The sequence below is a fragment of the Dermacentor silvarum genome, chromosome 4, assembly GCF_013339745.2.
Source record: "Dermacentor silvarum isolate Dsil-2018 chromosome 4, BIME_Dsil_1.4, whole genome shotgun sequence".
Classification (NCBI taxonomy): domain Eukaryota; kingdom Metazoa; phylum Arthropoda; class Arachnida; order Ixodida; family Ixodidae; genus Dermacentor; species Dermacentor silvarum.
In genome coordinates, this window is record NC_051157.2 from 206,441,192 (window position 1) to 206,459,157 (window position 17,966).

The following is a 17,966-nucleotide window of genomic DNA, read 5'->3' on the forward strand; positions in this document are numbered from 1 at the left end:
AAGCGCAAAGGGCCGTCGTTCAGTTGGGCACTTTGGAAGTTTAATGACAAGCTTCTGGACAATGATAAGTTTATGAAAAAAGCAAAAGAAAGTATTGAAAGACTTCTGTCTAAAACGGACAGCTTTATCGCTGAGTGGGAGCTGTTCAAACAAGAAATAAAGATCAATGCAATCGAGGGAGCATGCGCCATGCGACGCAGTGAAAGAAACAAGGAAAATGTACTCCGTAGTCAATTGGACTACTTGCTGAACGCAGAAAGCCTACAAACAGGGGCATTGAATAATGAAATTAAAGGAATAAAAGACAAACTGGAGGCTATAGATGTCGAGAGGTATAAAGGGGCCATTGTTCGCGCTCGTAGCGAAAGATTGTGGTTGGGAGAAAGGCCGACCAAACGCTCGTTAACGGACGAAAAAAGTTATGCCGTTAAAAATGAAATAAAAGAAATACAGTATGAGGGTGCCATAACAAATGACAAACGGATAATTGAACTTGCTTTTGTAGAGTACTTTAGAAATCTGTTAGGTCATAAAATGAAAATTGCAACCGGCTTTGAAAATGAGTACCTTCACTTAATGCCAAGATTAGACGATGATGTGAAGACGCGTCTTGAAGCAGATATTACCGCGCGTGCAATTGAAGAAGCAATTGATGAATTAACTGTAGGGAAATCTCCAGGCCCGGATGGTTTAAGCAGTTCTTTTTACAAAGCTTTTAAAGAAGATCTGGCAAAAGCCCTGCATTGTGTAATAACTGAAGCATATAAAGAAAATGTAGTGCCCCCATCTTTCAAGTGCTCTCACATTGTATTAATCCCAAAAACAGATGACCCGGTCAAGCTCTTATCGGTCACGTCCTATCGACCGATAAGTTTAAGCAACGTTGACTACAAAATATATATGAAAGTACTAGCAAAAAGATTACAAACCGTGATCACAGTTTTGGTAGGACCTCACCAAACTTGTGGAATCAGAGGACGCTCGATATTTACCAACATTCATGTTACCAGAAGTATACTTGAATACTGCGACGATTTTTCAGAACGGGTGGCTATGTTACAACTTGACCTAGAAAAAGCTTTCGATCGCGTATCCCATGAAATTCTATTTAGTCTTTTGCAGTATATTAATGTTGGGTCTGTGATTACTACTGGTGTGCAAATGTGTTACACTCACAGTTCAGCTAGCATAATTGTGAACAAAACTGTTAGTGAAAGCTTCAGCGTTCAGTGTAGTATCAGGCAAGGGTGCCCATTATCATCATTATTGTTCGCAATTTTTCTCGAACCTTTCTGCTTAAAGATTCTCAACAATGATAAAATATACGGCTTCAGATTGCTCACAAGCGAAGTGAAAGTACTATGTTATGCTGACGACATAGCAGTCTTCTGTGACGACAAGGAAAGCGTTAAGGAAAGCGTTAAAGAAGCAGAGTTATTTTGCTCGCTCACGGGCAGTGTAATCAATTGGGAAAAATGTTTGGGCTTCTGGCACGGACCGTGGGTCAACACTCCAGATTACTTCGCTAACATGAAATGGACTGTGACACCAGTCAAATATCTCGGAGTGCCCTTAGAACACTACCGCGATACCACCCAATACTGGAACGAAGAAACCAAACGTGTTAAAGAACAAACTGATAAATGGGGTGGGCGCGATTTCTCCGTTTTCGCGCGCGCTACAGTTTGCAACGTGTTTTTAGTCGCAAAAGTGTGGTATGTTCTTCAAGTGCTATGTATGTCTCGTGCCAACGTGCAAAAGTTACACAGAGTCTTCGCAGTGTTCGTGTGGCGTTCAACATGGGAAAGAACAAGTAGAACAAATTTATTTCGATCAGTCCGTAGCGGAGGACTAAGTTTAGTGCATTTATTTCTCAAGCAAGTTGTATCAAGGTTTATTTTTTTTTGCGCGACCAAAAGAACGGATTTCTGCGAACAATTTTGCAATTACGATTGAGTGACGTAATTCCTGAATTTATTGTATCGAGTACCAGAAAAGAAAGATGTGTTCGCGGCTTTCTTCGTGAGGTTGTTATGTCGTTTAGAATGCTAAAAGTTAGATTTTCAATGGCGTATCTAAGTAATGTGTCAAAAAAGCGTTTATACAAGATGTTATTGACATTATGTTACCAGTGCCTCTATATCGTGCCATGTACTGTGTGGGCTCCGAACGTGACGTGTTGAAACGTGTTAAAAGAATGACAGTCCGATCCTCAGTTAAAACGTTTTTCTTTCAGCTTCACACCAACACTCTTCCAGTAAAACCATGGTTGAAAGAGAAAGGACTGTTTGTACCATGGTCAGTTAACTGTCTCATCTGCTCAAAGCCTGAGACAATCGAACACATTTTCTTAGATTGCTGGGATGCAATATTCCACTGGGATGTCTTGCAGAGGACACTGAAAAAAGAACTCCCTATATCACCCTACGGTATCCGCTTTCTCCCGGTTGAAAATGAAAATGGCGTGCCCTATGACATGATCATGACTCTGAGCCTACACAGCATTTGGAAAACACGAATGGCCATACGAAATGCTGATGTGGACGCCAAACCAGCCAGACAGTATTTTATTGAAAGTGTCTCTCAAATAAGAGATGTGTATAAATTGCAGGTTGAGCCACCAGACTGGTTACCTGTGTTAGATACACTGGTAACCTTAAAGCGTTTTTAATACATGCACTAACACAAGGACACGTAATGCTCATTATAACACTGTTTTGTTCTCTCCAAAGTAAGGTGAATGCTTTGTATCTGTGACAGACCGGCAATAAAGAAAAAAAAAAGTGGCCGAGCGGTCTAAGGCGCTGGTTTTAGGCACCAGTCTCCTCGGAGGCGTGGATTCGAATCCCACCGCTGCCATGTTGTGTCACTTTTTTTACGTGCGCTCTTCGGCAAAAAGCGCACGCGACCGTCACTCGGCAGGTGAACAGTGGTAGCGTGGCCGAGCGGTCTAAGGCGCTGGTTTTAGCCACCAGTCTCCTCGGAGGCGTGGGTTCGAATCCCACCGCTGCTATGTTGTGTCACTTTTTTTACGTGCGCTCTTCGGCAAAAAGCGCACGCGGCCGTCACTCGGCAGGTGAACAGTGGTAGCGTGGCCGAGCGGTCTAAGGCACTGGTTTTAGGCACCAGTCGCCTCGGAGGCGTGGGTTCGAATCCCACCACTGCCATGTTGTGCCACTTTTTTTACGTGCGCTCTTCGGCAAAAAGCGCACGCGACCGTCACTCGGCAGGTGAACAGTGGTAGCGTGGCCGAGCGGTCTAAGGCGCTGGCTTTAGGCACCAGTATCCTCGGAGGCGTGGGTTCGAATCCCACCGCTGCCATGTTGTGTCACTTTTTTTTACGTGCGCTCTTCGGCAAAAAGCGCACGCGACCGTCACTCGGCAGGTGAACAGTGGTAGCGTGGCCGAGTTCTGAAAAGGGTGAGAAAGATGCCAGTGCAACCAGGCACCAAATCGTTCTTCTTTAAATTGCATACCGGTACTTTACACGTTAAAACATTTCTGGAAAAACATAAGTTCTATTTGCCATGGGGAACCAACTGCCTTATTTGTAGAAAACCGGAAAACATAGATCATGTCTTCATCCACTGTTGGGAGGGAGTCTATTTCTGGGACGTGTTGCAAAGAACCTTAAAAAAGGAGTTACTGATAGGTCCCCAGGGAATCAGGTTTTTGCCTGTAAATGACGACGAAGGATTCCCGTATGACCTGATCATGCTCACGGGCCTCCACTGTCTATGGCGCTCGAGAATGGCGGGGTACCACTGTGACCCTGATGCCCGACCGGCGCGTGTATACTTCCGTGAATGTATGCAGAGGTACATAGAAGTACAGAAATCACAACAACCTGTTCCCGAGTGGCTGTCCAGGGTTGAACCCCTGACAGAACTCAAGGAATTTTAATAGACAACGTCATGCCGCAGTAGCGGACCGCAACAAATGTATATATTGCTGTTTTTGTATAGTTTTCATTGCAATTTGTGTTGTTCTATGTCGAGGACTGGCAATAAAGAAAAAAAAATGGTAGCGTGGCCGAGCGGTCTAAGGCGCTGGTTTTAGGCACCAGTCTCCTCGGAGGCGTGGGCTCGAATCCCACCGCTGCCATATTGTGTCACTTTTTTTACGTGCGCTCTTCGGCAAAAAGCGCACGCGACCGTCACTCGGCAGGTGAACAGTGGTAGCGTGGCCGAGATTCTGCTTCCGGCTTCCGAGCTTAACGGATCGCGGTATCATGGGCTCCACTGGACCGGCTAATGCGGCTGTCAGCCGCGGCAACAGGCCTTTGACTGAGGATGCTAAGGGCTACCAGATTATTTTGCCACGACTACCAACAGGACGCATCGTATTAAATACGGTTTTTTTGCACGGCGACGCTCGTGTTCGCCCGTTCCGTGTAGAAGATCTTCGGGACGCGCTTCAAGCTGTTGGTATGCTCTCGGGCGTCGTCGCCGTTGGAGCGTACCAAATCAACCATGTGTGGGCGGTGACGATGAACACAGCCGAGGCTTCCAAAAAGCTGGCGGCGCTGAAGGAGCTGCAGGTCAAGGGGCGTCGCTGCCTGGTGATCGACCCGAAGGAACAACAGGTGAAGCTGCGTCTCCACTGGCTTCTGCACGGTGTTGAAGACGAGGACGTGAAGACGGCGTTGGCCTCCTCCGGCAAAGTGACCGAAGTGACCCGCGAGCGCTGGCGAGTGGATGGCGTCTCTGACAAGGGCTCAACGACTCGAGCAGTGCTACTGCAGCTCAAGTCTGGGATGAAGGTCGACGACTTGCCCCATCAGATACGCGTCGCCGGGGAACTCGCGCTTGTGGTCGCCCCAGGTCGCCCTATGCAGTGTCTGCGCTGTCGGGGTTCTGGCCACGTACGACGAGAATGTAAGGTTCCCCGTTGCTCCAGGTGCAGGCTTTTCGGCCACACCGACGCGGACTCTGTACGCTCTTACGCAGTAGCCGCGGGTTCGGCAGAGAGCGAGCCTTTGACATCAGAGCACATGATGGACGTCATCGAGGCGGAGGACGCGGCCAAGGGAGCCGGAAGCGGCAACGCGGCGGCAGAAGCGAGCGAGACGACCACCCCGACGAAAGGAGGACGGGATGATGTCCCTACCCCCACGGAGCCAGCAGCAACTCTCGGGAGCGTGACGGAGACCCCGGCAGAGAACGAGAGCCCCCAGCAGGCTACTGACGCTACTCTGGCAGCAGAAGATAGCACGACCCCCACCAACGCCCGCATCGAAGGCGTCTCGGCATCGGTCAAGAGGTCCCTGCAGCAGGACGAGAAAGTCGACGGAAAGGCCGGCGGTGACTCTGAGGCTCCACCCGCTAAGACGTTGTCCGGAAGGCGTTCGACCATCAAGCCTAAGCCGAACCTGGAGGCCGACCGTAGGCCAGCCGCGAAGCCGACCCCAGACGAAGTCGACCGACGGCCACCGGATGGCCACGGAGGCGTCTAGCGGACTGCTAGACGTTAAGGTGAGCACCATGCTCCGGGCCTTCCCCCCCCCCCCCCCTTCTTGTATTAGTAATGGCTTCCAACCCGTCGCTTAGCCTCGGCACGCTAAACGTTCGAGGTCTGGCCGCCAAAAGGAAACAGAGTCAGGTGTACCGACTACTAGTGGACCAGGACCTCGACGTTTTAGCCGTGCAAGAAACCAAGGTAGACGGCGAGGAGCAGACCGGGAGCATGGTGCAAAGGTTCACCTATACGTACTATACGGTAGTGAGCCACTCCGTAGGGACGTCGGCTGGATGTGTATTGTTCGTGAAGAAGCTCCCAGGGCTTGTTATGGAAGGTTACTTTTCATGCACCTCTGGCTGTCTTATCGTTTGTGACTTCAGCTATTGCGATGTCCACTGGCGCGTGTTGTGTGTTTATGCACCTAATACAGTGGAAGAAAGGGCAAATTTCTTTCTTAACCTACAGCATCACCTCTCGGTGCACAAAATGATGGCCTTAGTTGGTGACTTCAATTGCGTATTGAGTGCCCAGGATAGGTCTACGCGACGCATAGTTCATGACAAAAGCAGTGATACCCTGGCACAGATTCTACGCGAATACGAATTGGAGGACATCGCTGAGTGTTTTCGGGGGGACCGAGACGTGAGGTATACTCATTTCCAGGGCACAAGTCACGCGCGATTGGACCGTATTTATTTGTCAGATGACTTAGTCGAAAAATTCCAGTATTATGCAGTGACTGCAGTATCCTTTTCTGACCACTGCCTGGTAAAATGCAGGGTTGGCCACAAGAAAGAAGGAAGCAAATTTGTGTGGGAACTGTGGAAAATGAATGCGGAGCTGCTACGAGATGACACTTTTAACGAAAAGGTAGTGGCTGCTCTGAACACTTTTGGAAATGACAGTTCCATCAAGTTAGGCGAGGAATGGGAGTTGCTGAAGCAAACTATTAAAATGAAGGCAATCGAAAGGGGTAGCGTACTGCAATATGAAAAGAAGGCAAGAGAAAACGCTTTAAAATCAATGCTGGATAAATTTGCAAAGCTCGAATGCACGCAACCGGGCGCTTATAAAGAAGATATGCGTGCCGTTAAGAAGAAACTTGAGGCATTTGACGAAGAGCGCTACCGGGGTGCACTGGTGCTCGCGAGAGCAGAAAGGCTGGCATGCGGCGAAATGCCTACGAAAAGAGCGCTGGGATTAGAAAAAAAGCACTCCAGACGCAAGCATATTGAGGCCATCGAACGCGACGGGGTTGACGTAACCGATAACCATAACATAGGGTGTGCTTTCTTTGAACATTTTCAAAAGCTTTTCGCATTCAGGCCCGTCAATATGCAAGGATTCAAACGCCTATTTTTGGAGCGAATACCGCAATTGTCGAGCGAAGTAAAAGATACGTTAGAACAACCAATAACAGAAAACGAAGTGATGAAAGCTATCGAAGACCTGAACCCTGGCAAGTCACCAGGACCGGACGGTCTTTGTGCAGTTTGGTACAAAACTTTCAAGGACCACCTAGCTCCTAGTCTAACCGCAGTTTTCAATGAAGCATATGAACTGAAAATGCTTCCACCATCCTTTGGCCAGTCCCATACAGTACTAATTCCGAAAACAGAAGAGACCGAAAAGCTCAAGCAACTTTCCTCTTACAGACCCATAGCGCTGACTAACTGCGACTACAAAATATTGATGAAGGTACTGGCACGTCGGGTTCAGTCAGTTATCAAGGATATAGTCGGCCCGCACCAGACGTGCGGCATCCGCGGAAGAACGATTTTGACCAACATTCATAAGATAAAGTGCGTGCTAGAGTGTTGTGACGCCATGTACGATGCAGTGGCGATCCTCCAGCTGGACTTGGAGAAAGCGTTTGATTGCGTTTCGCATGAGATCTTGCTTACCATCCTGAAACATGTCAATTTTGGCCGCATAATCACTGAGGGGGTGACCATGGCGTACCGGAGCTGCTGTACGTGACTTATAATTAATCAGACATTGGGGGCCCCCATTAATGTGAAGCGCTCCGTTCGCCAGGGTTGTCCACTCAGCCCACTCTTGTTTTGTGTTTACCTAGAAACTTTGTGTCAGGCTGTAATCCAAAATAATCACATTAACGGATTTCAACTGCAAGCAGCAGAGGTCAAGTTATTGGCTTATGCTGACGATGTGGCTGTATGCTGCAAAGATACGCAGAGTGTGTTGAATACTGTTAGTATCGTCAGAAGATTTGGTGAAGTCACTAATAGCTTTGTGAACTGGCAGACATGTTTGGGTTTTTGGCATGGAAGGTGGGCGTCTACCCCAGACCACTTTTCGAACGTAAGCTGGGTTACGACACCAGTTAAGTACCTTGGCGCACCTCTTGATGCCTACAAGGACAGTAGCGAATACTGGAAGGAGCGGACAAAGGAAATAAAAGAAACAGCGGACAAATGGAACGCGGGCTACTTGTCAATATTTGCGAGAGCTACAGCATGCAACATGTTTCTTGTCACAAAGACCTGGTACGTAATGCAGGTCCTACAGTGTTCTCGGATTAATGTGCAGAAACTGCACCGCGTGTTCGCTGTTTTCGTGTGGGCATCAAGCTGGGAGCGATGCAGCGGAGATAATCTATTCCGGCGTGTTAAGGATGGCGGTCTTGGGTTGGCGCACCTCTTCTTGCGTCAACTCGTGAACAGGTTCTTTTTCTTTCGCGATACGACTGACCCTTTTCTGCGCACCGTTATCCAAATGAGACTATCACGAGCCCTTCCCGAGTTTGTTGTTGGTACCGAAACAATGACAGGTCCAGTTCGTGGTTTCTTCCGGGAAATAGTTGATAGTCTTTCTTTTCTGCGTGCTCGTTTTTCAAATGCATATTTGTGGACTGTAAAACGGAAAAAGTTATATCGAGATTTGTGTGATAGTGTTTTGCTTGTACCCATGTACAGAGCCGTGTACAGTGGAGGCCCAGGCCTAGACGTTCTGAAAAGGGTGAGAAAGATGCCAGTGCAACCAGGCACCAAATCGTTCTTCTTTAAATTGCATACCGGTACTTTACACGTTAAAACATTTCTGGAAAAACATAAGTTCTATTTGCCATGGGGAACCAACTGCCTTATTTGTAGAAAACCGGAAAACATAGATCATGTCTTCATCCACTGTTGGGAGGGGGTCTATTTCTGGGACGTGTTGCAAAGAACCTTAAAAAAGGAGTTACCGATAGATCCCCAGGGAATCAGGTTTTTGCCTGTAAATGACGACGAAGGATTCCCGTACGACCTGATCATGCTCACGGGCCTCCACTGTCTATGGCGCTCGAGAATGGCGGGGTACCACTATGACCATGATGCCCGACCGGCGCGTGTATACTTCCGTGAATGTATGCAGAGGTACATAGAAGTACAGAAATCACAACAACCTGTTCCCGAGTGGCTGTCCAGGGTTGAACCTCGGACAGAACTCAAGGAATTTTAATAGACAACGTCATGCCGCAGTAGCGGACCGAAACAAATGTATATATTGCTGTTTTTGTATAGTTTTCATTGCAATTTGTGTTGTTCTATGTCGAGGACTGGCAATAAAGAAAAAAAAAAGTAGCGTGGCCGAGCGGTCTAAGGCGCTGGTTTAAGGCACCAGTCTCCTCGGAGGCGTGGGCTCGAATCCCACCGCTGCCATATTGTGTCACTTTTTTTTACGTGCGCTCTTCGGCAAAAAGCGCACGCGACCGTCACTCGGCAGGTGAACAGTGGTAGCGTGGCCGAGCGGTCTAAGGCGCTGGTTTAAGGCACCAGTCTCCTCGGAGGCTTGGGCTCGAATCCCACCGCTGCCATATTGTGTCACTTTTTTTTACGTGCGCTCTTCGGCAATAAGCGCACGCGACCGTCACTCGGCAGGTGAACAGTGGTAGCGTGGCCACATTCTGCTTCCGGCCACCGAGCGTGACGGATCGTCGAATCATGGCCTCTTCAGGGGCAGCGACAGCGGTCACTTTTGGCCGCGGAAACAGGCGCAACGATGAAGATAACGAATATGCGTTTATTCTGCCTCAACTGCCCCAAGGACGATTGGCGATTAATACCGTGTTTTTGCACGGTGATGTGCGTGCGAGACCTTACAAGGTCGAAGATTTCAGGGACGCCCTGCTGCCGACAGGTTTGCTGCCTGAGGTGCTATGCATAGGGGCGTACCAGATTAACCACGTCTGGGCGGTGACCCTCAAGGATGCGACCGCCACAAAACGACTGTTGGCCCTCAAGGAACTACAAGTAAAGGGACGACGGTGCGTCATCGTTGACCCGCAGGACCAGCAGGTGAAGCTTCGGCTTCACTGGCTGCTGTACGGCGTCGCCGACGAGGACGTCCGCACGGCGTTCGCAGCTTTCGGCAAGGTCGAGGAAGTGAGCCGGGAGAGGTGGCGTGTCCAAGGCATGGGAGAAAAGACTTCAACCACAAGGACCGTGCTGCTGAAGCTGAAAAGTGGCGTCAAGGTGGAGGACCTCCCTCACCAGGTCCGCGTCGGCGGTGAGTTGGCCCTGGTGGTTGTTCCCGGTCGCCCCATGCAGTGCTTGCGCTGCCAAGGCACGGGACACGTCCGCCGGGAGTGCAAAGTCCCCCGCTGTTCACGGTGCAGACGATTCGGCCACGTCGACGCTGACTGTGTGAAATCCTACGCCGCCGTGACAGGCCCAGCTGCGAATGACGTTGCGGCAGAGCACGTCATGGACGTTGTGGAGGCGGATGACGCTGCCAAAGGAGCTGGAGACCTGGTGCCGTCACCGACAAGCAATGGTACGCCGAACGAGGGTGCAGACGGCAAGTTGGCCGAGGCTGCTGAGAAGCCGAGTTTGCCGGAACAGCTCCCGACTGCAGAGGTCCAGGCGACCGGAGGCGTTGGTGAAGACGCGACCGATGACGACGAAACAGCAATGCAGCAGGACAAGGCCGTCATCGACGGCTACCGGACAACGACCCTTGGTGCCCCAGTCAAGCGCTCCCACGAGGACACCAAGGACAGGGACGAGAGTGCAACCAACAGCAGTGAGGGACCGCCGACCAAGACGCCGCTGGGAAGGCGGATGGGCTTCAAGCCAATACCGAACGTTCCTCCTGAGAGAACACCTGGTGACAAAGCACCGGCCACTAACGCCGCCGGGAAGACGGAGGGTCCCGGAGGCGACTAGCCGAGGGCTAGTCGTGAACGGTAAGCACCATGCTCCGGGCCTACTTTTTCTCTAGTTCAATATGGCTCTGTTTCCGTCCCTTAGTGTTGCCACATTAAACGTGAGAGGGTTGGCGGCTAGTCGTAGGCAAAGTCAGCTCCTACGGTTAGTCACTGACCATGACATAGACGTACCAGCCGTCCAGGAAACTAAGGTAGACGGGGAGGAGGAGACCGGGAGCATGGTGCGACGTTTCACGACCAGATATTATGCGGTGGTCGGTCATGCGATTGGCACGTCCGGGGGCTGCCTTCTTTTTGTAAAGAAGCTGCCAGGAATACAGATTCAAAGAGTATTTTCTTGTGAGTCTGGAAGGATTGCTTTTTGTGATGTTTTCACGAGTGATGTCGAGTTTCGCATCATATGCGTATACGCACCGAACTCTGTGGATGAGCGTGTCTTATTCTTCTCGAACCTTGAACAGTATGTCCGGTGTGATAAGCGCGTAATCCTGTTAGGAGACTTCAATTGTGTGCTGAGCGCTAAAGACAGAGTCAACAATGCCGGTATGCGTGACAAAAGTAGTGATGTGTTGTCCAATATAATAAGCGAAAATGAACTTGACGATGTCTTTGAGTGTCTCGAAGCTGGTCATGAAGTGACGTTTACGCGTTTTCAGGGTAGTAGCCATACGCGATTGGATCGCATGTACATTTCGTTGGATGCAATCCCAAAATGCCATGGCTATAGTGTTGTACCTGTGTCGTTCTCGGACCACTGTCTGGTTAAATGTGAAGTCGGCATAGAGAAAAGGAGACATGCTTTCAATTGGGACCTCTGGAAAATGAATGCAATGCTACTAATCGATGAACCATTTCTTGCCGCAGTACGCGATATGGTTAATAAAATACACGAAGCAACATCGGAAACAATAGCGGAAAAGTGGGAATGCTTTAAACAAAACGTTAAAATGAAAGCCTTGGACCGATCGAGCTGCCTAAAATATGAGAGGGAAGTGAAAGAAAAGGGTTTTAGAACACTACTCAGACAGCTTATTACGCTTGAGTGCAGACAGCCTGGGGCGTACAAAGACGACGTGCGAAACATCAAGCAAAAGCTTGAACAGTTTGATAAAGAGCGTTATCAAGGCGCCATTGTGCGAGCACGTGCCGATGCACTAGCGGCAGGGGAGACGCCCACAAAAAGGGCGCTTGGACTAGAAAAGGCGCACGGACGACGCAACAATATTGATAAGATTTTAATGAACGGCAGTGTTGTTGAAGACAACGAAAGCATAGGCCAGGCTTTCACTGAGTACTACCAGTCGCTCTTTGCATTCCAGGCTGCCAATTTAGATGGGTTTAAAACTGCTTTTCTCCATGGTATGCCGCGATTGGATGATGACACCAAAGAAAGACTAGAAGGCAGAATAACCCAGAGGGAAGTCGAGAAAGCAATCGACGATTTGAACCTGGGCAAGTCACCCGGACCTGATGGTCTCAGCGCTGGGTGGTATAAGGCGTTTAAAAGCGAACTGGCTCCTTTGCTAGCTGCGGTATTTAATGACGCATATGAGCAGAAATCCTTGCCACCTTCCTTTGGAAAAGCGCACACTATACTAATACCTAAGACCGATCAAATAGATAAACTAAAGCTCGTCACATCCTACAGGCCCATATCATTAACTAACATCGATTATAAAATATTTATGAAGGTTATAGCCACCAGACTCCAAGGTGTCATCAAGGAAATAGTCGCTGACCACCAAACTTGCGGCATCAAGGGGCGATCTATTTTTGCGAACATCCATAGCATACGGTGTGTTCTCGAGTGCTGTGACGTCACCTATAGCGGCGTTGCAGTTCTTCAGCTCGACCTCGAGAAAGCGTTTGACTGTGTCGCGCATGCTATTTTATTTGCAATCTTAGATCATGTTAATGTTGGTTCCATCATCACTGAGGGAGTGGCCTTGGCGTATCAGAACTGCACAACGCGGTTAAATGTTAATAAGTCACTGGGGGCCCCCATTAACATCATGCGTTCAGTGCGCCAAGGCTGCCCCCTCAGTCCGCTTCTGTTCGCTATATATATTGAAGCAATGTGTCTGGCAATCACTGAAAATGTCAGAATACGTGGTTTTAGGCTGGCAGCGGCTGAAGTTAAAGTACTCGCGTATGCAGACGACATCGCATTGTGTTGCACAGACAAACCAAGTATAACCGAAGCAATAACTGTAGTGAAGCACTTCTGTGACGTCACGGGCAGCACAGTAAATTGGGGAAAATCCCTTGGACTATGGCACGGGCAGTGGCCGTCTGCACCGGACCACTTCGCGAACGTGAACTGGATGAAAACTCCTGCACGGTATCTAGGTGTTCCCCTCGACAGCTACAACAGCAGCGAGGAATACTGGAGGATTCAAACCAAAGAAATGAAAGATAAAGTAGACAGATGGCAAGGAACTAACCTGTCTATTTTTGCAAGGGCGACAGTTTGCAATATTTTCTTTATCTCTAAGTTGTATTATGTCATGCAAGTGCTCCATTGTTCGCGGGCAAACGTGCAAAGGCTGCACAGAGTGTTTGTGGTTTTCATCTGGGGTTCGACATGGGAAAGGTGCAGCCGAACAAACTTGTTCAGAAGAGTGAAGGACGGGGGTGTGGGCTTAATTCATCTCTTTGTTAGACAGCTGGTTAACAGATTTTTGTTTTTTCGCGATACGCGAGACCCTTTTCTGCGCACTGTTTGCCAGCTCAGGTTGAGCGACGCATTGCCGGAACATGTTGTCAGTACAGAAAGCATGACCGGAACACTTCGTGGGTATCTCAAGGAAGTGGTCGAAAGTGTACGCTTCCTCACTGTGCGCTTTTCCAATGATTATCTGTGTGAAGTGAAAAGGAAAACACTGTATAGAGACCTTGCTGATGTACTTTTCCCAGTACCATTATATAGAGCCATATACAGTGGAGGGCCAGGACAGGATGTGCTTAAACGGGTGAAACGCATGGAGGTGTCACCCGGGGTAAAAACATTTTTCTTTAACCTTCATGCCGGAACGCTCCCCGTCAAGACTTTTATGAAAGAACGGGGTTGTACTGTACCATGGGGATCGCACTGCTTGATCTGCAAGCAGCCCGAAACCATAGACCATGTTTTTTTGCACTGTTGGGAGGGGGTTTACTTCTGGGACGTGTTACAGCGAACACTAAAGAAAGAATTGCCAGTGGACCCCCATGGGATCAGGTATCGGTCAATTAAGGACGATGACGGGGTTCCTTATGATTTTATTATGCTGATTGCACTCCACTGTTTATGGCGGGCTCGTATGGCAGGGTACCACTGTGATCCCGACGCGAGGCCCGCGAGGATTTATTTCAAAGAATGTGTATCTCGCTTTATTGAAGAACAGAAAATGAAAGTGTATGTACCGGATTGGCTGTCAAGGCTGGTTCCTCTGGCAGCCATGAAGGAATTTTAACGTGACAACGTCGGTCCTATACGGACGGACGACTTACTTTTTTTTTGTACAACAGCGTGCGTTTGTGTTATTGGAGTGTGTGGTAAATTGTATGTACTGTCTTATGTCGAAGACCGGCAATAAATAAATAAAAAAAAGTGGTAGCGTGGCCGAGCGGTCTAAGGCGCTGGTTTAAGGCACCAGTCTCCTCGGAGGCGTGGGTTCGAATCCCACCGCTGCCATATTGTCACTTTTTTACGTGCGCTCTTCGGCAAAAAGCGCACGCGACCGTCACTCGGCAGGTGAATAGTGGTAGCGTGGCCGAGCGGTCTAAGGCGCTGGTTTAAGGCACCAGTCTCCTCGGAGGCGTGGGTTCGAATCCCACCTCTGCCATGTTGTGTCACTTTTTTTACGTGCGCTCTTCGGCAATAAGCGCACGCGACCGTCACTCGGCAGGTGAACAGTGGTAGCGTGGCCGAGGGGGATTCCACTTCCGGCCACCGTTGTGTACGGTCGTGGGTAACATGGGCTCCGAAGGAGCGGATTCAGCGGCGCATTCAAGCCGCGGTAACAGGTATTTTGCTTCAGTCGACCAGGACTACCAAGTTATTCTGCCTCAACTTCCATCAGGTCAGGTTGTGATGAATACCATCTTTCTTCATGCGGATTTGCGGATGCGGCCATACCGCGTAGAAGACTTTCGGGATGCCATGGAACAGCTTGGTGCGCTCCCCGACGTTATCGCTTTGGGGGCGTACCGGATGAACCACGTTTGGGCCGTGACTTTCAAGAACGCTGAAGCAACAAGGAAAATGTTGTCTATCGGAGACATACAAGTCAAGAATCGCCGATGCCTTGTTGTTAACCCAAACGACCAAGGACTACGACTGAAGCTGCACTGGCTTCTTTATGGCGTCAGCGATGACCTAGTGCGTGCGGCCTTGGCACCGTATGGAAAAGTTACAGAAGTCACAAAGGAAAAATGGCGTGTACGTGGCATTACAGACAGAGCATCTACAACCCGCCAAGTCGCCATGAAACTCAATTCCGGTGTCACTATCGATGACTTACCACACCAGTTGCGGGTAGGAAATGAACTCGCTCTGGTTGTTGTGCCAAACCGAGCACCACTATGCCTCCGTTGCAACACCACCGGCCACATCCGACGTGACTGTCGTGTGCCTCGCTGTTCGCAGTGTAGGCGCTTCGGTCACACCGACGCGGAATGCGTGACCACCTACGCAAGCATCACAGGAAAAGCAAGTAAAGACGTGGAGAATGAGCTCATAATGGATGAAGCCGACGCCGAGGAAGCCGCTAGCGACTCGCGAAAGCAGACAGACGTGAAGGAAGCGAATCACGAGGCCGTCTCTACCGACGCGTGGAAGGGTGTTTTTGCTGACAACACCACAAGCGAAGTCTCTTTGACCGGGGAAACGCAGGAGAAAGACAAAGATAAGATGGTGGAAGCAGTGTTGGCTGTGGAAATGCAAGCCGACGCGCAAGTCATGGAAGTTGAATCGGGTGCTTCTGCCAAGAGACCGCGCGACGAAGCAGGCAACGAAGTGGAAAAGCCCATTGCAAGCAGCGGTGACGAACCGCCCACCAAAACAGTCATGAAGGCCGGCCTTCAAACCGGACGACGACCGAGCTTCAAACCGAAGCCCACCGTCCCTCCTGACCGGAAAATGGAGGGAATCATGCCCTCGTAACGAGGGACAACGCATAGCCCACCGAATAGCCCAGTTAGGATTTCCAAGCACCCACCATGGCTTCAAGGCACCTAGCAACTGAACCACAGCGCTGTAGACAGGCGAACTGCTTGCTGGACGCGACGTTGCCCATCGCAGCAACGAGTCAACCGAATACCAGCCCAAAATACCGAGGTAAATTCCATGCGGTCTACCTGTTTCGGTTTAACCATGGCTCTTGACCTTACGAAGCCCCTTCGTCTAGGCACTTTAAACGTTCGTGGTTTGGCAAGCCGGAGACGCCAATACCAAGTAAGCCGGCTTTTCCAAGAAAATAATTTAGATATAGTAGCAGTGCAAGAGACAAAGGTGGAAGGCCAGGAACAGACGGACCGCATGGTGCAGCCATTTAGAGCGCAGTACAACGTGTGCGTGTGTCATGCGGTTGGCACTTCGGGAGGCTGCGCTCTCTTTATTCGTAATAGTGTTGGTATTGTTGAAGAACAAGTGACTATATGTGGAACTGGCCGATTTGTCATACTTGATTTTTCTTTTGCCGCCGTTAAGTGGCGCGTATTGTGTGTGTATGCTCCAAATGATGAAAGTGCACGTAGAGCGTTTTTTGAACAGCTAGAAGAGTACCTGAAGTGTGAGCGATACGTAATTTTTATGGGAGATTTTAATTGTGTGTGCAGACCACAAGATCGCGCAAAAAACAACAACGTAAAGATACGAGCGCGCAGTTTTTACATGTACTTGTAAACGATTATGATTTGGAAGATGTCGGTAGTATTTTATCGGCGGGGAAAACATCCGTTTATACACACTATCAAGGTGAAAGTCATGCGCGATTAGACCGAGCGTACGTTGCATTGCAGCTTGTGCCACTGTGTCAGAGTTACGAAATTAAACACGTATCATTTTCTGACCATAGTCTAGTAATGTTTAATTTAGGGGAAAAACGAAAAGAAACGAATTTTAACTGGGATCTTTGGAAATTTAATGCGAAACTGCTTGATGATGAATGGTTTGTGAATGATATAAAAGAAATTATTTGTTCCTCAACGATAGCGCAGACCAATGACTGCATTGAAAGCTGGGAAATTCTCAAAACAAATGTTAAAATGAAAGCGATAGAAAGGGCAACTGTATTGCGTCGCAAGGAAAAACAAGAAGAAAAAGAATTAATTAGCCAACTAGAATTCTTCATGTGTACAGAGTGTGAAAATGCTGGATCTTGCATGAAGCAGATAAAAGAAATAAAAAGTAAGCTCGAACTTATCGACCAAGAACGATATAAAGGAGCTATGGTACGAGCGCGGGCGGAACGATTGTGGAATGGGGAAACGCCCACTAAACGGGCGTTAAGTGACGAAAAGAGATATGCAACAAAAAAAAAAAGAAATAGAAGCAATAATATATCAAAACGAGGAAACTTCCGAACCTACCATGATAGAACGAGCATTCGTTGCTCATTATTGCGAACTGCTTGGAAGCAAGAAAAAACTAGAAGAAGGATTTGAGCGAGACTTCCTTAATCTCATGCCACGTTTAGAAGAAGACATTAAAGCAAACCTTGAATTACCAATTACATTACGAGAGATTGAAGATGCCATCGATGGACTAGGTGCAGGAAAAGCTCCCGGGCCAGATGGCTTAGGAGCGGCCTTCTACAAGGCTTTCAAACATCAGCTCAGCCAATTACTGCATACTGTTTTCAAGGAAATGTATGCAACACAGCGAATGCCACCGTCTTTACGACCATCTCATATAGTGCTAATCCCTAAGTGCGAAGACCCGGTTAAACTGTTGTCAGTAAAATCAAACAGGCCAATAAGCCTTACAAACTGCGACTACAAAATATTTACAAAAGTGCTAGCGAAAATAATTCAAAGTGTCGTAACACAGCTAGTGGGACCACATCAAACATGTGGCATCAAGGGCCGAACAATTTCTACGAATACGCATGTAGCTCGGTGTGTGCTTGAGTGCTGCGATGCCCTCTCCTGTCGGGTTGCAGTGCTGCAACTGGACTTGGAGAAAGCGTTTGACAATGTATCCCATGAAGTACTCTTTTCATTATTAGAATGCGTTAATGTAGGCCGAGTGATATTAAATGGAGTTAAAATGGCCTACTCAGAGTGCAGCACGCGGATCATTATAAACAAAAAGTTAAGTGAACCAATCCAACTTCTCTCCAGTGTTCGGCAA

At 48.8% G+C, this 17,966-nt stretch overlaps 7 non-coding genes and 1 pseudogene across 7 annotated transcripts; all 8 read left to right on the top strand.

Moving 5' to 3' along the window:
* Window positions 1-1,403: 1,403 nt before the first annotated feature.
* LOC119448499 (uncharacterized) lies at window positions 1,404-2,777 on the top strand (annotated as a pseudogene).
* Window positions 2,778-2,931: 154 nt separating this feature from the next.
* On the top strand, window positions 2,932-3,013 carry Trnal-uag (transfer RNA leucine (anticodon UAG)). Its single transcript has one exon. It is a non-coding gene; the product is annotated as a tRNA-Leu (tRNA).
* Window positions 3,014-3,085: 72 nt separating this feature from the next.
* On the top strand, window positions 3,086-3,167 carry Trnal-uag (transfer RNA leucine (anticodon UAG)). The gene has a single exon. It is a non-coding gene; the product is annotated as a tRNA-Leu (tRNA).
* Window positions 3,168-3,239: 72 nt separating this feature from the next.
* Trnal-uag (transfer RNA leucine (anticodon UAG)) lies at window positions 3,240-3,321 on the top strand. The gene has a single exon. It is a non-coding gene; the product is annotated as a tRNA-Leu (tRNA).
* Window positions 3,322-4,022: 701 nt separating this feature from the next.
* On the top strand, window positions 4,023-4,104 carry Trnal-uag (transfer RNA leucine (anticodon UAG)). Its single transcript has one exon. It is a non-coding gene; the product is annotated as a tRNA-Leu (tRNA).
* Window positions 4,105-9,040: 4,936 nt separating this feature from the next.
* On the top strand, window positions 9,041-9,122 carry Trnal-aag (transfer RNA leucine (anticodon AAG)). The gene has a single exon. It is a non-coding gene; the product is annotated as a tRNA-Leu (tRNA).
* Window positions 9,123-14,224: 5,102 nt separating this feature from the next.
* On the top strand, window positions 14,225-14,306 carry Trnal-aag (transfer RNA leucine (anticodon AAG)). The gene has a single exon. It is a non-coding gene; the product is annotated as a tRNA-Leu (tRNA).
* Window positions 14,307-14,375: 69 nt separating this feature from the next.
* Trnal-aag (transfer RNA leucine (anticodon AAG)) lies at window positions 14,376-14,457 on the top strand. The gene has a single exon. It is a non-coding gene; the product is annotated as a tRNA-Leu (tRNA).
* The last annotated feature ends 3,509 nt before the right edge of the window (window positions 14,458-17,966 follow it).